This window comes from Mus musculus, chromosome 14 (genome assembly GCF_000001635.26).
Source record: "Mus musculus strain C57BL/6J chromosome 14, GRCm38.p6 C57BL/6J".
Lineage (NCBI taxonomy): Eukaryota > Metazoa > Chordata > Mammalia > Rodentia > Muridae > Mus > Mus musculus.
Window position 1 is genome coordinate 44,292,087 of NC_000080.6, and position 25,271 is coordinate 44,317,357.

The following is a 25,271-nucleotide window of genomic DNA, read 5'->3' on the forward strand; positions in this document are numbered from 1 at the left end:
GATGGTGTTAAAAACTAAACACCAGGAAACCTGCCTGCTAAACATTAAAACATTTTAAATTTAAACATTTCAAAATGTTCTATGGCTGTCCATGGTAGAGCACACCTGTAATCGCAGCAGTCAGATGGCAGAGGCATGAAGAACTGCATGAGCCTCCGGACAGCATGGTCTATGTACTAGATTCTGGGACAGCAGGGATAATTAGAGTGTCCCAGTCTCAAACACACTCCCTTCTTATGTTCTGTCAAAATGAACAGAATCTTCAAAAGAAGAGAAAGAAATGGTTCATAGATATGTATTTAAATGTTTAAGATCCTTCTTCATCAGAAAAATGCAAATTAAAATAGTTTTAACCTTGTATCTTACTGCAGTCAGAATGGCTATTACAAGTAGACTAAATGACCACAACTCTTGGCATGACTGTGGGGTAAGAGAGTATATATTCACATGTACAGTCATTATGAAAAACAGGAGAAATGTTCTGGAAAACATTGCTAGAGATAGATCTTCCATAACAAGCAGCTGTACTATTTGTGGAGGTTTGAATGAGAATATATTTGAATACTTGGTAAACAGGGTATAGCACTCTTTGATGGTATTCAGAGCTATGGCCTTGTTGTGGGGGTGGGCTTTAAAGTTTCAAAAGCCCAGCTCAGGGCCAGCATCCCTGCTTCCTGCAGATCCAGATCTAGAACTCTCAGCTACTTCTCCAACACCATGTCTGCCTCTGCATGATTCTGTCAAGACACAAATGTACTAAAGTTCTGAAATGGTAAGCAGGCCCCCATTTAAATGCTCTCATTAAAAGGTCCATCATGGTCCTGATGTCTCTTTCTAGCAAGAGAACACAGACTCAGACACTATTCCAGGGCATATAGCCAAAGGCATTATCCTAAGACAGAGACCTGGGTGTGCTCATGTTCCCTCCTGCTTTATTCACAATAGTTAGGACATCAAAACAACCCAGACATAAATATAACTGATGAAAGGATAATGAGTACATGGTTCATATACACAATGGTAATGAACTATGACAATAGAAATGAAATTTACAGGTTAATGGATGGACACATGAATAATCTTTCTGAGTGATATAACCCAGACCCAAAAAGTCAAATACCACATGATGTGTCTTATGTGGATGGTAACATTGAATGTCTAGAGATGTGCATTTAAACTGCAGTATCCATAGAAGGTAATGCACTAGTGTTGGGTTATAGGAGGATATTTCAAGAAAATAATAGAACACATAATTTGTGAAGGAGAAAAAGGAAAACAGTAGGACAGAGTGAGGTAAATGTCTTGGGAGATTGCAAGTTGGAGTGTGGTGGCTTGAATATGGGGGTGGTACTTTTAGGAGTTGTGGCCTTGTTAGAAACAGTGTGTCAGTGTGGAGGGTAGGCATTGAGACCCGCATACTAAACATATGTCCTGGTGTCTCCTCACATCAATAAATCTCAGACTAACACCTGGGACAGTAGACTACCATGTCCAGAATTTGGTAGAGTTGAGTGGGTTGGAAGTCCCAGACCCACAGTAGATGGCAAAAGTGTCACCTGCTTCCTACCAGGCCTCTTTCATGGGACCAAAATCTCTACATAGGAACATGGCCTGTGGTTATTTAGAAGAGAATAGGGTTCTCCCTGCTAATGAGGTAATAGAAGATGGTAGGGTTCAGTCAATAAGCTTCCCTTCCTGGACATTCCTTCCTCAGAAGTTACTTAACTTCTAGTCTAACCTTAAGACATGTTACGCTTTCATTTCCTTGAAAAACAATCAAACAGGTTACAACCAAGGACTGTCTCTCTCATCAAACCAACTGTGGGTTACATGGAGAAAAAGCCTTTGCCTACAGAGCCTTGCCATCTAAGTCTCCAACAGAAGGCCCCTCAATACTCCTGGGCTAGTCACCTCTGAATTAATCCAGAATTCCTCATTCCCTGATTTCAGGGCTAGTTCTTACCCGGCTGGCCTCCTCCATGCTCAGCTCCTCTGAAACTGAAGCAGTGCCTGCATGTCCAAGATTCTGAGAACCCCTTGCCCAGTTATCCAGCAGGCCAGCAGGGTCAAACCTGAAGTGAACTCTCTGCAAACCAGCACTGTCTGGATGTCCAGGATTTTGTGGGTCCCTGTCCCCAGACTCCTAAACATAGGTCTGTGGAATTCAGAACAATATACTACCCAATGAAAAGCCCAGGGCCAAGTTTGGGTTATCTTGTTTGGGGTTGCTCATCATTGAGTCTCAAACACTCTCCCCAATCATTAAAGACTACTGCCATTTCCTTCCTTCTTTTCTGGAAGATAATGATAAGAACACATTGCTGAAGAAGATGGTATCTGGCACAGGCATCAATTCAGGCATCTATCTCATTCTTTTCTGTGTGTTGAGAACATATTTATCACTCTTTTGCAGTTACTTGGAGATATTTGGCCCATTACAACCCACCAAATTTCTATAGACGTGGTAATCCCTTGGTAGCCGAGATTGCAACTCCATGTCCCCCATCACCCTCCCAATATCTGTCTTAAGATCTGGCAACTGTTATTCTAATTTCAGCTTCTCTAAGTGGGCTAAACTGAAGAGGGAGCCTAGGGCCTCATGTATACCAAACAGCAAACACTACAGGAGAATACACTGTACTTCACCACAACACACTGCAACACACCACACTACAGTATATTACACTAGAGAACCCCTAGTCCTGCTGTTTCTCTGAGATCAACTTTCTTTCTTAGCCCTTTCTCAGCCTTCCTGCATGGATTATCTGCCCAAACAAGGTGAATGTAATAAAAGAAAGTGAACATTTTCTACTTTCATAATCCACATTGAAATTTACTGGGAACTCTGTGCAGAATTCAAGACCACCAGGAACACCTGGCCTCCCTTCTCCCCATTGTCACTTACTGGGTTCCCTCTCCATTTTTTCTGTTGTCTTTCTAATCTGAGGATACAGCCTTGGATACTCAGATTTTGGGTACTTTGTCCTTTCCTTCAGACCTCTGTATTTGCTGTGTCTCCCCTTAGGACTCTGTGCATCAGGCTGAGTTCTTAGTAGAGCTGTTTCTAACTCTGCATCAGCAGATACTCACAAGAGCTTCTGGCCCTCAGACAGGTGGTTCTTCAAAGCGTTAGAGAAGAGATGTGACTCTGAAGAACACCCTAACTGCTGCAGATGGATGGCTGCTGAACAAACTCCATGACTAGTTGTCCCAGGAGGGTTTTGGGACTCCTCCAAATCTGGCTGCACTGCAGCTTCTCCTAGAATTCAATGTGGATGCCTTACAGGTTAAGAGGATCAGTCAAGTACCAACAAGGTGGCCACATGGACGCATCCAGAAAGGCATGGTACAGGAGAAGCTGAGAGTCCTACATGTTCATGTGAAGGCTGCTAATAGAACATTAATGTCCAGGCAGCTAGGGTGAGGGTTTTGACCACACACACAGTGTCCCATATACTCTAACTTAGCCACTCCTTCTTATGTTGCCACTCAGTGGGTTGAGCATATAAAAACCATAACAAATATTGATGCAAAAATACTCAATAACGTCTTGGAATCTGTTTCTAATAACACATGCAAATGATCACTCACCATGATCCAATATGCATCATGTATAGGATGTAAGAATGATTCAATGTTTTGGAATTCATCAAAGTAATATACTATGTAATAAATTTAAGAAATTATTATTTGATCATCTCATTAGATACTGTATCATCCCACGGATGCAGGAATGATTCAATATATGGACATCTATCAATGTAAACCACTATATAAAATAACTTAAAATATACTGGGTAATCTCATCAGATGCTGAAAAAGTGTTTGACAAAATACAATATAACTTCAAGATGAATGCATTGGAGGAATCAGAAAGTCACGTTTCAAAAAGAAACAAGCAAAATTCAGCAACCCAGTTGCCAACATCAAAATATATGGAGAAGAATTTGAAGCCATCCCATTAAAATCAGAGACAAGGAAAGACTTCCCCCTCTTCCCCTATGTATTCAACACAGTCTTTGACATTTTAGCCAGAGCAATCAGGCAAAAATGCCGATCAAAGTGATACAAATAGGAAGGGAGGAATTCAAGACACTACAATTTGAGGAGTATGGAATATTACACATAAGTGAGCTCAAAAAAATCCAGGAGAGAACTCCTACAGCTGATAAACCACTTCAGCAAAGTCAATGGATACAAAATTAACTCAAACAATCCAGGAACTTTTCTCTACTCAAAGGATAATTATACTGAGGAAGAGATTTTTTTAAAACTACATACTTCACAATAGTCACAAACAATATCTTGGTGTGACTCGAACAAAGCAAGGGAAAGATCTGAATGACAAGAACATTAAGTCTCTGAACAAAGAAATCAAAGAAGACCGTAGAAGATGGTAAGATCTCCCATGGTCATTGATGAGCAGGATTAATATAGTAAAAAAGGTCCATCTTGCCAAACACAATCTACGGATTCAATGCAATCCCCATCACAATTCCAACTCATTCCTTCACAGAGATAGAAAAAGCAATTCTCAAATTTATCTGAAATAACATAAACCCCAGTATAGCAAAAACGATTCCTAACAATAAAAGAATGGCTCAGGAAATCACCATCCCTGATCTCCAAATATACCACAGGGGAATAGTGATAAAAATGTCATGTTTCTGGTATAGAGAGACAAGTAGACCAACAGAATAGAATTGAAGACCTAGAAATGAACCTACAGTCATATGGTCACTTGATCTTTGTCAAAGGAGCCAAAACCATCCAGTGGATAAAAGACAGCATTTTCAACAACTGGTGCTTGTTCAACTGGCAGTCTGAATATAGAAGAATGCAAATTGATGTATTCTTATCTCCTTGTACAAAGCTCTAGTCCAAGTCACTCAAGGACCTCCACATAAAATAAGATACATTGAATCTAATACAAGAGAGAGCAGTAAAGAACCTCAAACACATTGTCACAGGGAAATTGTTCCTGTACAGGATACCAATGACTCATGCTGTAGGACCAAAAACAGTGTCAAATGGGATCCCATAAAATTGAAAAGCTTTGTAAGTCAAAGGATGCTGTCAAAAGGACAAAATTGCACACACATATAGGGAAAACTTCTGTACCAACCCTATATCTGATAGAGGGCTAATATCCAAAATATAAAAAGAACTCAAGAAGTTACACTCCAGAGATCCTAATAACCCTATTAAAGAATGGGGTACAGAGCTAAACAGAAAATTCTCAACTGAGGAATCTTGAATGGCTGAGATATACTTAAGAAATGTTCAACATCTTTAGTCATCAGGGAAATGCAAATCATAATGACCCTAAGTTTCCACTTCACAGCACTCAGATGGGCCAAGAACAAAACTCAGCTGACAGGTGATTCTGGCAAGAATGTGAAGAAAGAAGGACATTCCTCCATTCCTGTGGGGACTGAAGTTGGAAAAACCACTTTGGAGATCAATCTGGCAATTCTTGAGTAAGATGGAAATAGTTCTACCTCAAATACAGGTATACCACCATGGTACATATACCCAAAAGATTCTCCAATATATTAAAAGGACACATGCACCACTATGTTCATAGCAGCCTTATATATAATGACCAGAATCTGAAAACAACCCAGATGTCCCTCAACAGAAGAATGGATACAGAAAATATTGTACAGTGTACAGAAGTACTACTCAGCTTTTAAAAACATTACTTCATGAAATTCAAAGGCCAATGTTTGGAAGTTGAAATATCATCCTGAGTGTGGTATCCTAGTCACAAAAGGATACACATGGTATGTAGTTATTGATGAGTGGAAATTGGTCAAAAAATGCATGGAATGCCCATAATAGAACTAACAGACCACGGGAAACCGAAGAAGAAAGAAGATCACACCAAAGTGTAAATGCTACAGTTCTACTCAGAAGGGGGAAGAAAAGCATGTTTAAAAGTAGGAGAAGAGAAGGATCTGGGAGGGAGAGAATAGTAGGAGGTAAAGGGGGTTCTGGTTCAGATATGGGAGGAGATGGGGAAGAACTACAGAGGGAAAGTCATTTGAAAGGAGGTCTGTACCCATTGGGGAGGGGGAACTGTGCGTAGCCACTATAAAGTCTCAGATGCCAGGGACCCAAGAGATTCCCAGAACCCAACAGGGAGGACATTAGCCTAAATACCAAACAAAGGGGAAGTAGGAACTATACAGACCATATTTATTGGATAAGCATGGCAACCTTTTAAGGTTGGGGCTACCCAACCACCTCAAAAGAATTAATCTAGAATACCTTCTCTCAAAAGGAAATGCAGGGATAAAGAGAAGAGCAGAGCTTGAAGGAAAGGCCATCCAGAGACTGCCCCAACTTGGGATCCATTCCATCTGGAGTCACCAAATCCAGTCACTATTGCTGATGCTGTCAGGAGCCTGGTTTCTTTCTTTCTTTCTTCCTTTCTTTCTTTCTTTCTTTCTTTCTTTCTTTCTTTCTTTCTTTCTTCCTTCCTTCCTTCCTTCCTTCCTTCCTTCCTTCGTTCCTTCCTTCCTTCCCCTCTCTGTCTCTGTCTCTCTCTCTCTCCCCCTCCCTCCCTCCCTCCCTCCCCCCTCTCCTTTTTCCCCCTCAGGTGGAAGAACATTTTTGTTCTTTTTCCCTAATCACAGTGTAAAATTGATAGATAACATTTGTATCAAGTTAGGATTATGTAGGATTTTGGGTAATCAAGAGATGATTCAGTACATCAGTATATAGCAATGGTTCTCAACCTTCCTAATGCTGCAGCAAATCTTTTATGTACTTCTTCATGTTTTGGTGATACTCCCGCCCCCATATCATGTAATTATTGCAATGCTACTTCATAAATGTAACTTTTGGTATTTGTGTCTCTTGAAATGCTATGCGGTCCGGGACCCGCCGAACTTAGGAAATAAGTCTGAACAGGTGAGAGGGTGCGCCAGAGAACCTGACAGCTTCTGGAAGAGGCAGAAGCACAAAGCCGCTGAGGCAGCACCCTTTGTGGGCAGGGGACACCTGGCCACAGTCCGGACCGGAGGACAGGTACCCGCCCGGCTGGGGAGTCGCCCTAAGCCACAGCAGCAGCGGTCGCCATCTTTGTCCGGGACCCGCCGAACTTAGGAAATTAGTCTGAACAGGTGAGAGGGTGCGCCAGAGAACCTGACAGCTTCTGGAAGAGGCAGAAGCACAAAGCCGCTGAGGCAGCACCCTTTGTGGGCAGGCGACACCTGGCCACAGTCCGGACTGGAGGACAGGTGCCCGCCCGGCTGGGGAGTCGCCCTAAGCCACAACAGCAGCGGTCGCCATCTTTGTCCGGGACCCGCCGAACTTAGGAAATTAGTCTGAACAGGTGAGAGGGTGCGCCAGAGAACCTGACAGCTTCTGGAAGAGGCAGAAGCACAAAGCCGCTGAGGCAGCACCCTTTGTGGGCAGGGGACACCTGGCCACAGTCCGGACCGGAGGACAGGTGCCCGCCCGGCTGGGGAGTCGCCCTAAGCCACAGCAGCAGCGGTCGCCATCTTTGTCCGGGACCCGCCGAACTTAGGAAATTAGTCTGAACAGGTGAGTGGGCGCGCCAGAGAACCTGACAGCTTCTGGAAGAGGCAGAAGCACAAAGCCGCTGAGGCAGCACCCTTTGTGGGCAGGGGGGTGCGCCAGAGAACCTGACAGCTTCTGGAAGAGGCAGAAGCACAAAGCCGCTGAGGCAGCACCCTTTGTGGGCAGGGGACAGCTGGCCACAGTCCAGACCGGAGGACAGGTGCCCGCCCAGCTGGGGAGGCGCCCTAAGCCACAGCAGCAGCGGTCGCCATCTTGGTCCGGGACCCGCCGAACTTAGGAAATTAGTCTGTACAGGTGAGAGGGTGCGCCAGAGAACCTGACAGCTTCTGGAAGAGACAGAAGCACAAAGCCGCTGAGGCAGCACCCTTTGTGGGCCGGGGACAGCCGGCTACAGTCCGGACCGGAGGACAGGTGCCCGCCCGGCTGGGGAGGCGGCCTAAGCCACAGCAGCAGTGGTCGCCATCCTGGTCCGGGACCCGCCGAACTTAGGAAATTAGTCTGCTTAGGTGAGAGTCTGTACCACAGAAGGTGACAGCTTCTGGGAACTGCCAAAGCAACACAGTGTCTGAGAAAGGTCCTGTTTTGGGCCTGCTTCTTCGGCCAGGAGAAGGTCCAAATACAAGATATCTGCGCACCTTCCCTATAAGAGAGCTTGCCAGCAGAGAGAGCTCAGAGCACTGAAGCTCAGAGAAGAGAATCTGGCTCCCAGGACTGCTGATAGACGGTAACAGAATCACCAGAAGAACAATTTCTAAACAGAGTCAACTATAACTACTAACTCCAGAGATTACCAGATGGCGAAAGGTAAACGAAGGAATCTTACTAACAGGAACCAAGACCACTCACCATCATCAGAACCCAGCACACCCACTTCGCCCAGTCCAGGGAAACCCAACACACCTGAGAACCTAGACATAGATTTAAAAGCATATCTCATGATGATGGTAGAGGACATCAAGAAGGACTTTAATAAATCACTTAAAGAAATACAGGAGAACACTGCTAAAGAGTTACAAGTCCTTAAAGAAAAACAGGAAAACACAATCAAACAGGTAGAAGTCCTTACAGAAAAAGAGGAAAAAACATACAAACAGGTGATGGAAATGAACAAAACCATACTAGACCTAAAAAGGGAAGTAGACACAATAAAGAAAACTCAAAGCGTAGCAACACTAGAGATAGAATCCCTAGGAAAGAAATCTGGAACCATAGATTTGAGCATCAGCAACAGAATACAAGAGATGGAAGAGAGAATCTCAGGTGCAGAAGATTCCATAGAGAACATCGGCACAACAATCAAAGAAAATGGAAAATGCAAAAAGATCCTAACGCAAAATATCCAGGAAATCCAGGACACAATAAGAAGACCAAACTTACGGATAATAGGAGTGGATGAGAATGAAGATTTTCAACTCAAAGGTCCAGCAAACATCTTCAACAAAATTATTGAAGAAAACTTCCCAAATCTAAAGAATGAGATGTCTATGAATATACAAGAAGCCTACAGAACTCCAAATAGACTGGACCAGAAAAGAAATTCCTCCCGACACATAATAATCAGAACATCAAATGCACTAAATAAAGATAGAATACTAAAAGCAGTAAGGGAAAAAGGTCAAGTAACATATAAAGGCAAGCCTATCAGAATTACACCAGATTTTTCACCAGAGACTATGAAAGCCAGAAGAGCCTGGACAGATGTTATACAGACACTAAGAGAACACAAACTGCAGCCCAGGCTACTATACCCAGCCAAACTCTCAATTATCATAGACGGAGAAACCAAAGTATTCCACGACAAAACCAAATTCACACATTATCTGTCCACGAATCCAGCCCTTCAAAGGATAATAACAGAAAAAAACCAATACAAGAACGGGAACAACGCCCTAGAAAAAACAAGAAGGTAATCCCTCAACAAACCTAAAAGAAGACAGCCACAAGAACAGAATGCCAACTTTAACAACAAAAATAACAGGAAGCAACAATTACTTTTCCTTAATATCTCTTAACATCAATGGTCTCAACTCGCCAATAAAAAGACATAGACTAACAAACTGGCTACACAAACAAGACCCAACATTTTGCTGCTTACAGGAAACTCATCTCAGAGAAAAAGATAGACACTACCTCAGAATGAAAGGCTGGAAAACAATTTTCCAAGCAAATGGTATGAAGAAACAAGCAGGAGTAGCCATCCTAATATCTGATAAGATTGACTTACAACCCAAAGTCATCAAAAAAGACAAGGAGGGACACTTCATTCTCATCAAAGGTAAAATCCTCCAAGAGGAACTCTCAATTCTGAATATCTATGCTCCAAATACAAGAGCAGCCACATTCACTAAAGAAACTTTAGTAAAGCTCAAAGCACACATTGCACCTCACACAGTAATAGTGGGAGACTTCAACACACCACTTTCACCAATGGACAGATCATGGAAACAGAAACTAAACAGGGACACACTGAAACTAACAGAAGTGATGAAACAAATGGATCTGACAGATATCTACAGAACATTTTATCCTAAAACAAAAGGATATACCTTCTTCTCAGCACCTCATGGTACCTTCTCCAAAATTGACCACATAATAGGTCACAAATCAGGCCTCAACAGATTCAAAAATATTGAAATTGTCCCATGTATCCTATCAGATCACCATGCACTAAGGCTGATCTTCAATAACAAAATAAATAACAGAAAGCCAACATTCACGTGGAAACTGAACACCACTCTTCTCAATGATACCTTGGTCAAGGAAGGAATAAAGAAAGAAATTAAAGACTTTTTAGAGTTTAATGAAAATGAAGCCACAACGTACCCAAACCTTTGGGACACAATGAAAGCATTTCTAAGAGGGAAACTCATAGCTCTGAGTGCCTCCAAGAAAAAACGGGAGAGAGCACATACTAGCAGCTTGACAACACATCTAAAAGCTCTAGAAAAAAAGGAAGCAAATTCACCCAAGAGGAGTAGACGGCAGGAAATAATCAAACTCAGGGGTGAAATCAACCAAGTGGAAACAAGAAAAACTATTCAAAGAATTAACCAAATGAGGAGTTGGTTCTTTGAGAAAATCAACAAGATAGATAAACCCTTAGCTAGACTCACTAGAGGGCACAGGGACAAAATCCTAATTAACAAAATCAGAAATGAAAATGGAGACATAACAACAGATCCTGAAGAAATCCAAAACACCATCAGATCCTTCTACAAAAGGCTATACTCAACAAAACTGGAAAACCTGGACGAAATGGACAAATTTCTGGACAGATACCAGGTACCAAAGTTGAATCAGGATCAAGTTGACCTTCTAAACAGTCCCATATCCCCTAAAGAAATAGAAGCAGTTATTAATAGTCTCCCAACCAAAAAAAGCCCAGGACCAGACGGGTTTAGTGCAGAGTTCTACCAGACCTTCAAAGAAGATCTAACTCCAGTTCTGCACAAACTTTTTCACAAGATAGAAGTAGAAGGTACTCTACCCAACTCATTTTATGAAGCCACTATTACTCTGATACCTAAACCACAGAAAGATCCAACAAAGATAGAAAACTTCAGACCAATTTCTCTTATGAACATCGATGCAAAAATCCTTAATAAAATTCTCGCTAACCGAATCCAAGAACACATTAAAGCAATCATCCATCCTGACCAAGTAGGTTTTATTCCAGGGATGCAGGGATGGTTTAATATACAGAAATCCATCAATGTAATCCATTATATAAACAAACTCAAAGACAAAAACCACATGATCATCTCGTTAGATGCAGAAAAAGCATTTGACAAGATCCAACACCCATTCATGATAAAAGTTCTGGAAAGATCAGGAATTCAAGGCCAATACCTAAACATGATAAAAGCAATCTACAGCAAACCAGTAGCCAACATCAAAGTAAATGGAGAGAAGCTGGAAGCAATCCCACTAAAATCAGGGACTAGACAAGGCTGCCCACTTTCTCCCTACCTTTTCAACATAGTACTTGAAGTATTAGCCAGAGCAATTCGACAACAAAAGGAGATCAAGGGGATACAAATTGGAAAAGAGGAAGTCAAAATATCACTTTTTGCAGATGATATGATAGTATATATAAGTGACCCTAAAAATTCCAACAGAGAACTCCTAAACCTGATAAACAGCTTCGGTGAAGTAGCTGGATATAAAATTAACTCAAACAAGTCAATGGCCTTTCTCTACACAAAGAATAAACAGGCTGAGAAAGAAATTAGGGAAACAACACCCTTCTCAATAGCCACAAATAATATAAAATATCTTGGCGTGACTCTAACGAAGGAAGTGAAAGATCTGTATGATAAAAACTTCAAGTCCCTGAAGAAAGAAATTAAAGAAGATCTCAGAAGATGGAAAGATCTCCCATGCTCATGGATTGGCAGGATCAACATTGTAAAAATGGCTATCTTGCCAAAAGCAATCTACAGATTCAACGCAATCCCCATCAAAATTCCAACTCAATTCTTCAACGAATTAGAAGGAGCAATTTGCAAATTCATCTGGAATAACAAAAAACCGAGGATAGCAAAAACTCTTCTCAAGGATAAAAGAACCACTGGTGGAATCACCATGCCTGACCTAAAGCTTTACTACAGAGCAATTGTGATAAAAACTGCATGGTACTGGTATAGAGACAGACAAGTGGACCAATGGAATAGAATTGAAGACCCAGAAATGAACCCACACACCTATGGTCACTTGATCTTCGACAAGGGAGCCAAAACCATCCAGTGGAAGAAAGACAGCATTTTCAACAATTGGTGCTGGCACAACTGGTTGTTATCATGTAGAAGAATGCGAATCGATCCATACTTATCTCCTTGTACTAAGGTCAAATCTAAGTGGATCAAGGAACTCCACATAAAGCCAGAGACACTGAAACTTATAGAGGAGAAAGTGGGGAAAAGCCTTGAAGATATGGGCACAGGGGAAAAATTCCTGAACAGAACAGCAATGGCCTGTGCTGTAAGATCGAGAATTGACAAATGGGATCTAATGAAACTCCAAAGTTTCTGCAAGGCAAAAGACACTGTCAATAAGACAAAAAGACCACCAACGGACTGGGAAAGGATCTTTACCTATCCTAAATCAGATAGGGGACTAATATCCAACATATATAAAGAACTTAAGAAGGTGGACCTCAGAAAATCAAATAACCCCCTTAAAAAATGGGGCTCAGAACTGAACAAAGAATTCTCACCTGAGGAATACCGAATGGCAGAGAAGCACCTGAAAAAATGTTCAACATCTTTAATCATCAGGGAAATGCAAATCAAAACAACCCTGAGATTTCACCTCACACCAGTGAGAATGGCTAAGATCAAAAATTCAGGTGACAGCAGATGCTGGCGTGGATGTGGAGAAAGAGGAACACTCCTCCATTGTTGGTGGGATTGCAGGCTTGTACAACCACTCTGGAAATCAGTCTGGCGGTTCCTCAGAAAATTGGACATAGTACTACCGGAGGATCCAGCAATACCTCTCCTGGGCATATATCCAGAAGAAGCCCCAACTGGTAAGAAGGACACATGCTCCACTATGTTCATAGCAGCCTTATTTATAATAGCCAGAAACTGGAAAGAACCCAGATGCCCCTCAACAGAGGAATGGATACAGAAAATGTGGTACATCTACACAATGGAGTACTACTCAGCTATTAAAAAGAATGAATTTATGAAATTCCTAGCCAAATGGATGGACCTGGAGAGCATCATCCTGAGTGAGGTAACACATTCACAAAGGAACTCACACAATATGTACTCACTGATAAGTGGATATTAGCCCAAAACCTAGGATACCCACGATATAAGATACAATTTCCTAAACACATGAAACTCAAGAAAAATGAAGACTGAAGTGTGGACACTATGCCCCCTCCATAGAAGTGGGAACAAAACACCCATGGAAGGAGTTACAGAAACAAAGTTTGGAGCTGAGATGAAAGGATGGACCATATAGAGACTGCCATATCCAGGGATCCACCCCATAATCAGCATCCAAATGCTGACACCATTGCACACACTAGCAAGATTTTACTGAAAGGACCCAGATGTAGCTGTCTCTTGTGAGACTATGCCGGGGCCTAGCAAACACAGAAGTGGATGCTCACAGTCAGCTAATGGATGGATCACAGGGCTCCCAATGGAGGAGCTAGAGAAAGTACCCAAGGAGCTAAAGGGATCTTCAACCCTATAGGTGGAACAACATTATGAACTAACCAGTACCCCTGAGCTCTTGACTCTAGCTGCATATGTATCAAAAGATGGCCTAGTCGGCCATCACTGGAAAGAGAGGCCCATTGGACACGCAAACTTTATATGCCCCAGTACAGGGGAACGCCAGGGCCGAAAAGGGGGAGTGGGTGGGTAGGGGAGTGGGGGTGGGTGGGTATGGGGGACTTTTGGTATAGCATTGGAAATGTAAATGAGCTAAATACCTAATAAAAAATGGAAAAAAAAAAAAAAAAAAAAAGAATCAGGATGCTTTGTGTACCTGTGGGACATTGTAGAGACTTAGAACTTGGGAGATCTGAGCTGTTATTGCTTTTGAATAGCCTCCTATCACTGCAACCGGCTTATTAGTCTTCTCGGGTCTGCAGCTGTAGTTAGGAATTGGTGGTCTCTCTCCTGTGAACAACACCATAGAACTTTCCGTGGCCTTCATCACAATAAAGTCAACATCAAAGAGATAAAATCCCAAGGACATATTGAATAGAATATTTGGGTCCTTGTTGATTGTTTCTACAGCAAAAATCATTGCCAACATGTGCTGATAATGTTTAGGTAGATCGCTAGGAGGAAAAATTAGAAAGACCATTTTTGTGTTCTTTTTTAATATTAATTTTTATTAAAATATAATTATATCCTTTAAAAAAAAAAAAAAAAAAGAAATGCTATGCATGCAGCCAAACATGAGAACGAGCAAGTGGACCTAGATTCTGAAGTTAGGACAAGGACTGAAGTAACAGAAGGGGCTTGCAACCCCATAAGGAGAACAACAAAGTCAACCAAACAGAGCCTCACAAAATTCACATGCACTAAACCACCAAGCACATAGAAGCACCCTCATACATAGAGGCAATGCTAGAAGTAGAGGGGATGAGGTTTTTGGAGGGGGAACTGAGAAGGAGGATAACATTTGGGATGGAAATACATAAGAAAATCAATAAAGAAAAAGTAAAAATAAAGGTATAAAAATCACAAATGGGGCAACCCTGGAGAAGGACAACTTACAAAAAACATCAGGGTCTACAGATGCAAGCCTCACCAACAGAACATAGAAAAGAGAATCTCAGGCAAAGGAAATACCATAGATGATATTAATAGATGATATTAAAAAGTCACTCAAAGAATATACAGAGTAAAAAATTCCTAACTCAAAACATCTAGCTAATGCAGGACACAATAAAAAGAACAAAACTAAGAATAATGGAAAAAGAAGTGGGTGAGGGATAACAGTTCAAAGACCCAGAAAACATCTTCAACAATATGATTTTTAAAAGTCCTTAACCTAAAGACAGAGATGGCCTTAAATTTACAAGAAACCTACAACACACCAGATCATTTGGACCAATACAGAAAATCATCCTATCACATATTAAACAAAAGTATAAATGTACAGAATAAAGAAAGAAAATATTACAATCTCTAAGGAAAGAAAGTCAAGTAACATACAAAGAAAGACCTATGAGAATTACATTGACATGCCACCAGAAATGGTAATATCTAAAAGATCTTGGACAAATGTCTTTCAGACTCTAAGAGAACACAAAAGCCAGCCTTGGCTACTATACCCAGAAAACTCTTTATGACCATAGTTGGAGAAACTAAGATATTCTGCGACAAAAAAAAAAAATTCAAACATTATCTTTCCACTAATTCAGCACTACAGAGGATACTAGAAGCATAATTCCAACAGATTGAGTGTAATTATACCCAAGAAAACACAAGAAATGAATAATCTCACAAGAGCCCCAAAGAAAGGGAAAAGCATGTTGTCTCCATTCCCTGCCCTATTATCTCTACGAGTTTACTAGTGTTGGTCAACCTACATGGTCTGTTGGAAAGGCATCACCCCATGCCTCCACCACCAATAAGCAGGATCAGAGAATGAAGAGCATGGAGACACTCAAAAGGGATCTCCAGAAGATCAAAAATGGGAGAGACGGACTCCAGGGAATCCTAGCCAATTACACTAACAAGGATTTGAACAACAGGTAGTCATTATGCCCAGTTCTTTGCTGACTGTCTTGGGCCCTCTCTGTTAACCTCAGATTCCCTCATATCACAGGAGGCTACAACACCAGCCTGTCCACACATCCAAATTCATTTTGCTGAATGGATTTTCGACACAGAACTTCAAGTTCAGATAGTCGTGAAATGGGACTCAGGAAATTTGATTTCTCAAAAGGTAAATCAGAGCTTGTGGTATGAATTACACTCTGGGCATAAAGGTTGTAGTGTGTGAGCCCTAATCCTGCATTGTAAAAATCCTATACAGGTATAAGATTTGGGGAGATGCAAAGTAAACTGTGTTTATGGCCAATCATGTTTGCAGTTGACCTGGAAGTAATTTGGGTTCAACTGGTCCTGTCAACAGCTGGAGGGGCCAGGTCCCACATACTGTCTCTCAGTATAACTGGATTGGCCATAGTTCATCACTGGTTTTATCAAATTTTATTCACTATACTATCAGATAATGTGTGTTCATTTGGCATTCTGATTGTGTTTGATTATGACGGGGGTGTCAGTGTGTGTATGTGTGTGTTCCACTTAAGAGCTGGAGTGTCTGTATAGTATGCTGGGGCCTGGGATTTTGCTTGACACAGTTTCCAGCCAAAAATAGTGAAGACAGAGGGAGCCTCACTTTGAGGAGCACAGCATGTGAGCTCTGAGCTCACCTTAGGTGCACACTGGAAATGTAGTATCCTGTAGATACTGATTATGTCCTTTGGGAGTTTAGGTAGCAAAAAAAGCAAAGATTGACAATTCCTTGTCTACAAACAGATGTGTCATCACAGGTTTTAGGTGGATCCAGGACTAGGGCACAGGTTCCTGGAAAGTTCTTGGAGAGCTAGTCTATTTTTCATGCCCCTTTTGGGAAATAAAGTAGGTCAAATCCCTGCCTTTACTTCCCTGCCCCTACTGACCCCAGGCAAAGAGTAATAAGTTTGATAAGCTCCAAGTGGAACTGGTAACATGGAGCAATGTCGTGGCATATATGTGTTGGGGTAGTCCACGATTCAGCTTGAATTAACATGATCCTTGTATCCTTAGTTCATGGGATTATTTGTTCCTTGGGGCATGTCCTCCCACAGTATCAAAATTAGGACATTCACTCTCAAGATGCAACATGACCAGGTGATGACTGACCTGAAAAGAATGCCTCAGGACATCAGTGAGGCCTTGTACAAGTACAAGGAGTTGACTAAAGAAAATCAATTCTACTGGTGAGTGACTAACAGGGTCGTGATCCAAACACTAGGCACAGGATATGTCTGCCCATCCTTGTCTTTGAACCAAAGTAGGGGCTCAGTTTATATACTGTTTGCCTCTAAACCAGAAGCCTGGCTCCTTCAAAGCAAAGCTCTAAGATTTTTACCTCTTAAAGGCATTTTGGCCAAGTGTGAAGAGTCTGTGAGCAACTCAAATCATTGTCCTTTCCAACAAAGTATATTTGAATGTACATACATAGATAAGGTTTCCATGGGACACCTAGAAAGACTGTATGTTGGTTGGGTCTCTTCTCTTCTCCTAGAGAAGGTCTGCCTTCTACTTACAGGTAATTTTTAAATAACATGGACATATAAGCACACGTGTTCCAGGTCCTCTTGAGAGATACTTAAGTCCCTGTTAGTGTCACAGTTTACAGATGTACCTCGGCTTCTGAAATATGGCTGTCCTCTGGATTTGACCTCTCTCAATGTGATGCTCCGTTGCCAGTCTGGACAGTTGTCTGGGCTGACTGGGCACCAGGGCACATTGTGGCAGGGATGGTCCTTGGAGGAGTGGGAGGAAGATGGATGCTGACTTGTGTAATCATTTGTTTGTTTGTGACTCGGCATTGGGCACTGCCACCTTCAGAGTGAATCTAACCATCTCCTGCACAAAGTCGGGATGTTGTGGAAGGAGAACAGACAGTTGCTAGAGGAGCAGATTGCATCAGAAGAATGCTCCAATGAATCAAAGAGGCTGTGTAAAGAAGGCAGCCTGAAGACCAATGACCTATGTACCAAGCAGCAGCAGGTAGGGTGCATAAATCATGAGGAGCAGGTTGCAATCATGTCTAACCTTAAACACAGTCAAGCCTAAGCAACCGTCTTGTACCTTATCCATGCTTTCTCCTATGTCTCATCCAGTTGTTCATTTCTGTGATCATTTCCAAGACTTTAGGTGCAGTTATCCTCCTTCAAGAAACTACATATTTGGGAAATAAACAATCCTGCTCAACTAAAAGCTGAATTTCCTTATGATAGATAGGTTGAACACATAGTACACAAGTACATGCCAGTATGCTAAATGAGTTCCATGTGCTTGCCTCCATTGTAGTAGCACAGAATGTTGATTGATGAAGTCAGAGCTTCAGCTCATTTGCTTCTGAGGGGTCATGTGAGATCACAGGCAGTACAAAATTTGCAAGTATTAGATCTCAGTGTAATTGCCATATGAGAAGAAATCATTGCCTTTTGTGTGTTTGTGTGTTGGGGGTGCTTGTATGCTTTCTCTCCCCTTTCCCTGCATTGCAAGATGGTCTCATCACTCTGCCTAGATCTTGGCTCATAGTGAAAGAGCCTGAGCAGGTACTTGTCAGGACTTTTTTCTGTCATTGTTGCTAGAGTTCTTTCGTAGAGCTTATATTCTGGAGCTGACTGGATCAACAGGGATGTGAGAAAAGCTTCTCTCAGCCTGAGTGTTGGTGTGAGAGATGTGAGGCTTCAAGAATGAAATTTCACTAATACTTCCAACCTAGTCTAAGAAATGTACCCCATAATTAGTGTTAGTGCCCAAGGGATGGATAGCAGAGTCCAGTGTCTCACATTAAACATAGCCTTCCATAGTCCCCATTCAACTGTTTGTCTACCATCCATTGTTATCTCCTCATAATTTTCTATTCACTTATGATTTTTGGACAGAGAGAGTGACAGGTACATATGGAGAGAGAGGGGGGGGGATGTGTTTGTGTGTGGCATAAGCATGTGTGTACCAATATGTATATTGGTGGGTGTGTTGAAAGTCCAGTTATTTATGTAAGGTTTTGTTCAGTTTTTCTTTTTTGTTTTATTTGTTTGTTTGTTTGTTTATTGGGACAGCAGGTTTTTGTTTGTTTGTTTGTTTATTCAGCCTTTCTGTAACATATTTCCTAGAAACCAGGTCTGTCGCTGAACCTGAAACTTCCTGTTTTGTTTAAGCTGTCTGACCAGCATCTTTGAATCTTCTGTCACCTCCCAGGCAGAGATCTTTGTATGGTTTGGTCTCAATTAATTGTTATGAGGTTCAGTTTCTCATAGCTAGGAAGATCATGGTGTTATTTTCTATAATTTTATACAGGCATTTTAGTGTTTTGGGTTTTTTTGTTTGTTTGTTTGTTTTTTAAAATGCCAATTCATTAACAAGGAGGAAGACAATGCTGTCTGCTTCAGGTGTCAGACACATAACTTGACTCACTGTGCCTTCTCATGAGTTTTATCTCATCATGATGGAAACTTAAGAAAATGGAGGTGGGGAGGGGGTAGATAGAGGTGGTCTTACCCAAGAAAGCTGGGCTACATGTTATCCACAGTGGAGTGTTTCAACAATTAATACCTTTCTAAACCAAGAGAAACCATGTTGTCAACACTTAAAAGTGAATGAAAACATAGATAGTCCAACCCACCTTTTCCAAATCTTACCATGTGACCTCAGATTCCCCTTCCCAGTCCTTCCCTCATTCATTACCACTTCCAGACCCTGGGTTTGGAGGCCCGCCCATGTGAGAAAAAATCGCAAAGCAGGCATGGTACATTTAGAATACAACTATGATATGGTGAACAAAGGAGCGCTCAAAAACAGCTAGCTGAAGATATGAGACAAAACGGGGCTCCAAGGATTTCGATGTTCTTATTGAAAGAACAGTTAGGAACCTAAAACAACAGCCTATCCTTCTAAGATGGGAGTGTGGGGCTCTTGGAGTTCAGGGGGCAGGAGTCCAGACACCCCGGAGTCACAAAAGATGGTTCCCTGGCCTGGTGGGAAAGCATTGGTGTTGGTTGAGGGACCACAGAAGCCAACTTACCTGGAGTATCATGGCTCTCCATCCACTGGTCCTCAAACTCCAGTGGCCCTGGGATCAAGCTTCTTGAAGCTCCACTTCTGTGTCTGTCTTCTGCTGCAGGGCCTTCACAAAGCACTCTTTCTCTTGCCTGTCTCGTGGATGCTGGCAGGGATCACAGGTGATACTCAGACCCCTGTGTCAGGAGGTGAGGACACCAGGCCAGATGTGACCTTCGTGGCCACTTCCAATCCAGCCCCATGCTCTTGTCCCCCTTCCAGTTGGTCACTGCTAGCTTTCCTTTCTAGGCAGAGGAGTTCCTGGACCATGAAAGCAACCCCTTCCAGCTCTATGGTATGGAGAGGTAACTCAGGATGTCACTTCCGGAATTATCTAGGAACCAGGTCCTCCAATCTTCTCTATGGCAGTTATCTCAGAGCAGAGCTTCTCGGGCCCAATACACTCCTAGGACAGAAGGACAGTCTCCAGTTTTATTGTTTTCTAATTAAACTCTTTAGTAATAAAAAGTTAAATATGTTAAGCATTTTAAAAATAAAACATAGACTCCCTTGCCTTCATTGCACTAAGATAAACCCCTGGAATCTAATGAGTGTCTTACTGGCTTCACCGAGTGGATTCATGGAATCCTACACTGCATCCCTTTGCTGATGTTGTTTTGCTGAGTGCATCATAGACATGACTTTGCTTCTGTACAGATTCCCTTTCATTGTTTTGCAGAGTTCTGCATTTAAGAAAAATCAAGGCATGTTAAGTCACTAACCTCTTTTTGGTTGGCATTATTAACTTGTGTGTGTGTGTGTGTGTGTGTGTGTGTGTGTGTGTGTGCACGCGCGCGCGCGTGCACACGCACAACTGTGTTTTTAAATTGCGTATTTTCTTTACTCACATTATCCCATTTCCTGGTTTCCCCTCATAAAAAAACACCCTCCCCCAATTCCCTTTCCACTCCCCTTCTTACCAACCTACCCACTCCTGCTTCCTGGCCCTGCATTATATCACATGAACTGTAATGTGTTGAATTGCAGCTACTGGATAATATCTATGGCTAACTGTTTTTATTGGTGGTAGAGAGTCTTATGAGAAGTAGCTAAGCTAGGTTTAGAGAGCAGAATATATTTCAGCTTGGAGCTTGCTGGAGGATGTTCTTTTGAACCCTCTTTTTTAGAACCTTGAATCTTGTGTGGACCTACTTGTGTGTGCAGAGGACCGACCCATTTGTCTGTTTTATATCATACTTGTAGAAGCAGCAAATATCTGCATGGAAAAAGTTCCTGATCAGGAAATCAGCACAGGCCCAGGCAGCACAAATTGGGTTAATTTAAGAATCGATTACACAGCTCAGGTCCCAATACTTCCTCAGTTGTCAGGAAATGTGCTGTAATATAGCAGTGTTTTTATTGGTGTGTGTGTGTTTGTGTGTGTGTGTATGTTTGTGTGTGCATGTGTTTTTATCCAGGTGTTTGTGTGCATGTTTATGTGTCATATTTGTGTAATGGTAGCTGCTTCTTTTAGGTGCAAGTATATAGTACTGTTCATTCATGTATTCTTTTCTTTTATGTATGTGTGTATGTATATGTGAAGGCACGTATTCATGTGTCTCTGTACACATATGTATGAATTTGTTTGTATATATTCACATAGTCACTTGGTGAGCAAACACCTTAAATGATATAATATAGGACAACTTAAAAGAGAAAAGTACTCTGTCAGTTCATTTTGCAATGGGGAAACAGTTCTTCATCATGCCTGTCCACCTAGCTCACTAGAACAAATGGAGACAAACATGGTATAAAGTCAGATTTTGAAGGCTTTGTAGAGGGAAAGGTGCTTATCTGTATTGAAATCATTTGTAAGAAAAGAAAGGAAGGTGGAACCTGGAATTAGCAATGAGCCTGCTGTGTTAAACCCATTTGGCTGAGAGTCAAAAAAGCTGGCTAAGCCTTTGTGTTCCCTCTCTGCACATCATGAATAGTGACTGCACAGTGGAAGACCAGGGGGCTTCTTGCATCTTCTTGGCATCCTAGTTTGTTTTTCTGTTTGCCTGCTATCATTTTCTTTCCAACATTGCCTATGCTTCACTCAGTCTCCCTTCCTTGGAGTTTGTTCAAGGCATTATGCTTTGAAAGACTGAGTTCTTTGGAGTTGAGACTGTCCCAAGCCGAAAGGCCATAAGTATGGTGAAGTGTAAGAACAGGGCTGCCTCAGACAGCCCCTTAGGCTCATGATAGTCAGAAGAGCAAACACTTTGTTCTATCTGTAGCCCTCTGTAATTCCTGTTATTAAAAACAGCTTTAAAGTTTCACCAGCTCAGGACAAGTATTCGTGCTTCCTGGAATTCCAGATACAGAACTCCCAGCACCATGTCTGCCCATATGATGCCATGCTTTGGCCAAGACAAAAATGTAATAAAATTAAAATTAAATTAAATTAAAATTAAAATTACTTGAAACTATAAGCCCAGTTTCAACCTCCCACATCCAAGGCTACATTTTCCTACCATCTAAGTAGTGTAGCTGCATTTCCATCCAGGTCAATACCAGACAGTGGGCTTATGGCAAATATAGTCTAACATCTCTGCATTTGGTCTGCCCAGTGGCTTTTCCACACCTTTACTGCAGGGCAAAAAAGCAAAACCACACTAAGACAAGGAGGTAGTATGGAGGTGGGATAACTGACTGAAGACTTTTGAAAGGCTACATGGAAACCAACAATTGTAGAACCATTAAAATATATAAATCGATATAAATGATGCTTAAATAGAATTAATCTCTTATGCTCTGACAATGCCTCCCCTAAATCCCATAAACTGTCAAACGAAAACCCCAGGGCCAGTTTTAGGTTATTTTGTTTTGGGTTGTTCATCATTGAAGTCTAATACCCACTCAGGAAACATTAAACATTAAGCATTACATTATACTACACTTCACTACACTACTCTAGCCAACCACACATAATGTGTGTATCTCTCCATGTTAAAATGCTCATGTGTACTACATATATCACACATACACACACACACACACACACACATTTTTATAAAAAAATGTTTATCTAACTACCACTGAAGAATGTCATGCCCTGTCCCTGACTTTCCATTCTTCAGAGAATGATGATCTGTAAGCAGAGCCAAAAGTTAGAAATGCATAAGGCATTCAGTACTTAGTGAAAGAAATGCATAAGGCATTCAGTACTTAGTGAAATGCTTGGTCCTGGGTAACCCCCTAGCCTGCCCCTACCATTTCTCATTGCATGTCATCTGCTCCTCACTGTCATGGTGACTTTCTTCTACTCTGTACAACACTAGTCCTGTTGTCTCCTCATACTTGGAAGACCTTCTGAGATTTGTTGAAAGTTTTGTCCTTTTTTTGTGTTAATAATCAAAGGGAAGTAGACTAGAATAAAACCTGTGTTGCTGTAAATCTCTCCAACCCAAATATATCCCAGCAAGCAACATTACAATATGATTACAGGCAGTGCACCTATATTGGGCAGATATACCACTACATTACCATCTTTCTGAGCTTGTGAGAACCTTTCGAACTTGCAGTTTTTCCAGACCATGTGCTTCTGCTCCAATTTTCTCCTTCTTCCTCCTGTGTGTCTTCTCCCTCTTCCATTTTCACCTTCACCCCCACCCCCTTCTGCTCCACCTTCCTTTATGAGCCTGGTCATCAGCTCTCCTTTATTTTACAAATTAAACTGGGAATCAGGTTTACAGGAAATCACCTGAGTGCTGACTCATTCCTCTTTCACAAACACTCCCAGGAGAACAGAATTAACATCTTACATAATTAGCCCCAGGGCTTCCACAGGAACCCTGTGACGGGATCATCTCCAGTTTCCTCTCTATTATTCCTGCTAGGAAAAACCAGGGGCAATGCCCTTGAGCTTCAGTGAATGTCAACCCTGGTGATGCATGCTGACCTCTGGAGGTGTCTTTCTACTAAAGGCTCACCCCTATACTCTATAGTCTTTGACTCTAAACAGCAGGAATGGGATCAGGCATAGGTTTCTTCCAGGAAGCTCTAATAGTTATTCTTTTTTTTTTTATTAGGTATTTTCCTTGTTACATTTTCAATTCTATCCCAAAGGTCCCCCATATCCACCCCCCCAATCCCCTACCCACCCACTCCCCCTTTTTGGCCCTGGCGTTCCCCTGTACTGGGGCATATAAAGTTTGCAAGTCCAATGGGCCTCTCTTTGCAGTCATGGCCGACTAGGCCACCTTTTGATACATATGCAGCTAAAGACAAGAGTTCCCGAGTACTGGTTAGTTCATATTGTTGTTCCACCTATAGGGTTGCAGTTCCCTTTAGCTCCTTGGGTAATTTCTCTAGCACCTCCAATAGGGGCCCTGTGACCCATCCAATAGCTGACTGTGATCATCCACTTCTGTGTTTGCTAGACCCCGCCATAGTCTCACAAGAGACAGCTATATCTGGGTCCTTTCAGTGAAATCTTGCTAGTGTATGCAATGGTGTCAGCATTTGGAAGCTGATTATGGGATGGATCCCTGCATATGGCAATCACTAGATGGTCCATCCTTTTGTCACAGCTCCAAATTTTGTCTCTGTAACTCCTTCTATGGGTGTTTCGTTCCCATTTCTAAGAAAGGGTAAAGTGTCCACACTTTGGTCTTCGTTCTTCTTGAATTTCATGCGTTTGGTAAGTTGTATCTTATATCTTGGGTATCCTAAGTTTTTGGGCTAATATCCACTTATCAGTGAGTACATATTGTGCGAGTTCCTTTGTGATTGGGTTACTTCACTCAGGATGATACCCTCCAGGTCCATCCATTTGCCTAGGAATTTCATAAATTCATTTTTTTAATAGCTGAGTAGTATTCCATTGTGTAAATGTACCACATTTTCTGTATCCATTCCTCTGTTGAGGGGCATCTGGGTTCTTTCCAGAATCTGGCTATTATAAACAAGGCTGCTATGAACATAGTGGAGCATGTGTTCTTCTTACCGGTTGGGATATCTTCTGGATATATGCCCAGGCGGGTATTGTGGGATCCTCCGGTAGTACTATGTCCAATTTTCTGAGGAACCTCCAGACTGAATTCCAGAGTGGTTGTCTAATGGTTATTCTAATACTCAGGCATTGCCCTAAGCCACAATGTTACCTTCTCCCTCATTAGAGCAGGATTCTCTAATCCCAAGAAATAGAGATTTGGAGCAAACTAGTAAGAGGCCATCAGAACTTTGAGACAGTTGGTCTGGGGAGGAAAAGGGCAAGATTAGAAATTTTGCATCTGAGGCCCCTTCAGTAGGTTTTCATGGTTTTAAAATGCCCTTGCACAAACACCAAAGATGCAAGTCTGGTACATTCTACAGGAAACAAACAGATCCCATGTGAGTGGAGGCTGACATCATTTCCCCTGAAATAAACTTCAGCAAATGTTTGAAGAATAGCCATTTGAAAAGTCCCATGTT

The 25,271-nt window shown here is 41.8% G+C and overlaps 1 long non-coding RNA gene across 1 annotated transcript in view; it reads right to left on the reverse strand.

Annotated features, from left to right (window-relative positions):
* Gm32857 overlaps nucleotides 1-23,427 on the reverse strand; it is an 89,297-nt gene extending 65,870 nt beyond the window's left edge. Inside the window, exons 1-2 of the long non-coding RNA XR_874571.1 lie at nucleotides 23,343-23,427; nucleotides 19,837-20,277 (exon numbers count right to left, since the gene is read on the reverse strand). This is a non-coding gene — a long non-coding RNA (predicted gene, 32857). The remainder of the gene's footprint in view (nucleotides 1-19,836; nucleotides 20,278-23,342) is intronic.
* Between the last annotated feature and the right edge of the window lie 1,844 nt (nucleotides 23,428-25,271).